We start from the raw sequence: 4,633 nt of genomic DNA, 5'->3' as shown, positions 1-4,633 counted from the left end.
TGACGTCGCGCTTGTTTCACGCTCACCATCGTCTGCACCCGCCCCAGGTCAGAAAGGGGCGGGCCCGGATGATCGACGACAGCATGAACCAATAGAAGGTAGGGAAGTGCGACGGTTTATCACCAATAGGAATGAAGTGTGGGTGGGGTTTGTTGGTTCGCGCATGACCACCCGCCTGGAGCTTCCGCGCAGGCGTAGATTTGTTGAGCCTGTAAGAGGGATATTGCGTGTTGAAGATGGAAGACAACGAGAAAGGCTGAACTGTTGTTAAGTGAAGGAGGGAAATTGTGATCCTGCAAGACTGAGATTTGTGATAAAGACTGCAAGGAAACGCTTCCATCACTCGTTTGCACTAAGCTGGGGCAGTGATTGCTGTCCTTCTGCGCTCAAATCGGCCCAAATTAACCGTCGCCATTTTTATTGGGGGTAATATTCAGTGGGACGTATGTACGGCCTCCATTTTAATAGGGGGCAAAATGGAGTAGGGCGCATGCGTAGCCTGCCATTTTTGTGAGGTGACTCAGTTGTTAGCGTTCCTGCCTCACAGCGCCAGGGGCATGGGTTCAATTCCAGCCTCGGGTGACTGTGTGTAGTTTGTTAAAAATCACTCCACTCCAGGTTATAGTCTAACAGGTGTACTTGGAAGTGCTAGCTTTCAGAGCGCTGTTCCTTCATCAGGTAGATAGTGGAGCAGGATCATAAGACAGAATTTATAGTGAAAGATCAAAGTGTCATGCAACTGATACAATATATTGAACAAACCTAGATTGCTGTTGTCTATCATGGGTTGCAGGTTTTGGTTTATTAGTTTGTAAATCCCAGAACTTTTTTCAAATCACATTGTTAAGATAACAAGGTTTTATAAATAAAAGTGATATCTCAGCTCAGACAGTACATTAAAGGTGTGAGGTTAGAGTCTGTCTATATCCCAATCTTGAGTCAGACTGGTTCTATTGCCAAAGTAGGAATTTATAAAATGTAACATGGATTGACTGCATACAGATTATGTGCTTTTTGAATGAATCTGCAATCATAATTCTGCAATTGCAAATTTACTCCATAGACTTATATGTCTGTGTCCATGCATGAGAGGGAGAGAGAGAGGGTGTGTGTGTGTGTGTGTGTGTGTGTGAGAGAGAGAGCCAGTGTATATTTGCATGTGTGTGACAGACTATAAGCACATGCTTGGGTGTGAGTGTGGGGATTGTGTCTCAGAGGGGGAGCACATGTATGAGAGAGGGTCTGTGTGAAAATGTGTGTTTGTGTGAAAGCATATAGTGTAGTGGGGTCATCTGTAGTGTGGAGTTTGTACGTTCTCCCTGTGCCTGTGTGGGTTTCCTCCCACAATCCAAAAGTTTGGGTGCAGGTTAGGTGGATTGGCTATGCTAAATTGCCCATAGTGCCCAGGGATGTGTAAATTGGGTGGATTAGCCATGGGAAATGCAGGGTTAGAGTGATTTGGTGGTGGTTGGGGGGGGGTGAGAGGGCTGAGAGTCTGAATGGGATGCTTTTTGGAGAGTCGGTGTGGACTTGTTAGGCCTAATGGCCTGTACCCACACTGTAGAGATTTTATGATTCTATGTGGTGAGTATGGAAGGAGTAAATTCGAGTCACGTGAGCTGTTTACCTGTTCTGAATTTCTGTCATTGACTTGTGCTTTTTTCCCTACTTTCCTTTTGCAGAATATTAAATATGAAGGCTTTGCAAACAGGAAATCCACCCCAAGCATCACAGAAAGATTTGAATGAATCTTTTGATTCACCAGTACCTGAATATTGTTGGTCTTTGACAACGGAAGGACAAAGGTTTGTTCTTTTTGTGGGTACATATTTCAAGTATCAATGTAAAGAAGTTAAACTCCAAATCTTAGTTGCACCACAAGTGAAGTGTATCCTCACTTTCAGGTATGACACTTGAAGAAAACTAGAATGTATTGGTCCTTCGAGGATAATGCATACTTACCTGGATAATTCCTGAACTCTAAGGGTTAAATTATGAGCAGAGGTTAAATAATAGTGAAAATAATGAGGAGAGGTGATGAAGTGCAGACTAAGGCCAGTCAACCCATAAAGTCCAAAGTGTCTCTGTGGAACATTACTAGTCCTCTAAGTTTATCCCTATCAAGTGCCTTTCTTGGCTAATTTGAGATAATTGATCATCTCCAAACCACCCCCCACCCCACCTTCAGTTTGTGTATCACCACTGGCAGCATAAACAAAGTCCTTGCCCATCCTTCCTACTTGTCCAAAACTGTACACGTGTGCCCCCTGCTCTTTGCAGCATAATCTAATAGAAATAACTTTTGCCTTGACTACCTTTTCTAAATTGATCAAAATCTTGTACATGGCTATTGAAACTCCCCTCAATTCCTTTGATTTATGGACAACAATCGTAGCTTTTCAAACTTGGAGCCAAAATTCCCTGTTTCCTTTCAAGGACTCTTTACAAGGTGTGAAGATCAGAAATGGATGGTTGTTCTGCCATAAACCCAACAGCTAGAGATTTGCAAAAAAACTTGAGCATTTTCTGTTTGTTTTTGCATGCACGATAACTCCCTTTATGAAGTCCAAGTTCCTATATATTTTGCTAAATGCTCTGTCAGCATGTCCTGTCACAATCACAGATCTGTGCACATCAACACCCAGATCCTTCTGACCCTGCACACACATTCGAACTGTACCATTAAGTATATATTTATTTTCTCTATTCCTTTTTCCAAAATGCACCATCTCATTGTGTTTACACTTGACCTGATTATGGGAAATGAGCCCAGCCAGATGAGTGAAGTTTCAGTGGGGAAGGATTTCAGGAGTCGTAACTATAATACAGTGAGTTTAATATACACACATATTGGGATAACAGCAGTCCTCATGGGAAGGTGTTAAATTGGGGAAAGGCGAACTACAACAATATTAAGAAGGAACTGGAGAATTTTTATTGGAGGCAACTGTTTGAGGGTAAATCCACATCAGACATGTGGGAGTATTTCCATAAAACCATAAGACATAGGAATGGAAGTAAGGCCATTCGGCCCATCAAGTCCACTCCGCCATTTAATCATGGCTGATAGGCATTTCAACTCCACTTACCCGCACTCTCCCCATAGCCCTTAATTCCTTGTGAGATCAAGAATTTATCAATCACTGTCTTGAAGACATTAACGTCCCAGCCTCCACTGCGCTTCATGGCAATGAATTCCACAGGCCCACCACTCTCTAGCTGAAGAAATGTCTCATCATTTCTGTTCTAAATTGACCCCCTCTAATTCTAAGGCAGTGCCCATGGGTCCTAGTCTCCCCGTCTAATGGAAACAACTTTCCAGCGTCCACCCTTTCTAAGCCATTCATTATCTTATAAGTTTCTATTAGATCTCCCCTCCACCTTCTAAACGCTAATGAAAACAATCCCAGGATCCTCAGCTCTTCGTCGTATGTTAGGCCTACCATTCCAGGGATCATCCGTGTGAATCTCTGCTGGACATCCTCCAGTGCCGGTATGTCCTTCCTGAAGTGTGGGGCCCAAAAACTGGACACAGTATTCTAAATGGGGCCTAACTCGAGGTTTATAAAGTCTCAGAAGCACATTGCTGCTTTTATATTCTAACCCTCTTGAGATAAATGACAACATTACATTTGCTTTCTTAATCACTGACTCAATCTGCAAGTTAACCTTTAGAGAATCCTGGACTAGCATTCCCAGATCCCTTTGTACTTTGGCTTTATTAATTTTCTCACCGTTTAAAAAATAGTCCATGCCTGTATCCTTTTTTTTCCAAAGTGCAAGATCTCTCATTTGCTCATGTAGAATTTCATCAGCCATTTCCTGGACCACTTTCCTAAACTGACTAAATCTTTCTGCAACCTTCCCAGCTCCTCAATACTACCTCTTGACCACCTAACTTTGTATCATTGGCAAACTTTGCCAGAATGCCCGCAGTCCCTTCATCTAGATCATTAAAATACAAAGTGAACAGCTGCGGCCCAACACTGAACCCTGCGGGACACCACTTGTCACTAGCTGCCATTCCAAAAAATAACCTTTTATCCCAACTCTCTGCCTTCTGTCAGACAGCCAGTCCTCAATCCATGCCAGTAGCTCACCTCGAACACCATGGGCCCTCACCTTACTCAGCAGCCTCCCGTGAGGTACCTTATCAAAGACCTTTTGGAAGTCTGGATAGATAACTGAGTTTCCCTGGTCTAACCTACTTGTTACCTTTTCAAAGAATTCTAACAGGTTTGTCAGGCGCGACCTCCCTTTACTAAATCCATGCTGACTTGTTCTGATCCGACCCTGCACTTCCAAGAATTTGGAAATCTCATCCTTAACGATGGAATCTAGAATTTTACCAATAATCAAGGTTAGGCTTATCAGCCTATAATTTTCCATCTTTAGTCTTGATCCTTTCTTGAACAAAGGGATTACAACCGTGATTTTCCAATCATCTGGGACTTTCCCTGATTCCAGTGATTTTTGAAAATTCACAACCAATGCCTCCCCTATTTCCTCAGCCACTTCCCTTAGAACTCTAGGATATAGTCCTTCGAGGCCAGGGGATCTATCAATTTTTCGAACTTTTAGCTTTTCTAGCACTTTCTCTTTTGTAATGGCTACCATACTCAACTCTGCTCCT

The 4,633-nt window shown here is 42.9% G+C and overlaps 1 pseudogene across 1 annotated transcript in view; it reads left to right on the top strand.

Moving 5' to 3' along the window:
• Positions 1-272: 272 nt before the first annotated feature.
• The window catches only part of LOC122543915 (uncharacterized), a 52,883-nt pseudogene continuing 48,522 nt past the window's right edge, over positions 273-4,633 (top strand). The window contains exons 1-2 of the transcript XR_015754575.1: positions 273-426; positions 1,683-1,805. The product of XR_015754575.1 is annotated as an uncharacterized LOC122543915 (transcript). The remainder of the gene's footprint in view (positions 427-1,682; positions 1,806-4,633) is intronic.

The sequence above is a fragment of the Chiloscyllium plagiosum genome, unplaced genomic scaffold, assembly GCF_037043375.1.
Source record: "Chiloscyllium plagiosum isolate Xiang-an unplaced genomic scaffold, Cpla_swu_hap1 HiC_scaffold_46, whole genome shotgun sequence".
NCBI classification, from domain to species: domain Eukaryota; kingdom Metazoa; phylum Chordata; class Chondrichthyes; order Orectolobiformes; family Hemiscylliidae; genus Chiloscyllium; species Chiloscyllium plagiosum.
The sequence above is the reverse complement of the archived record's forward strand: the minus strand, read 5'-3'. Positions and strand labels throughout refer to the sequence as shown.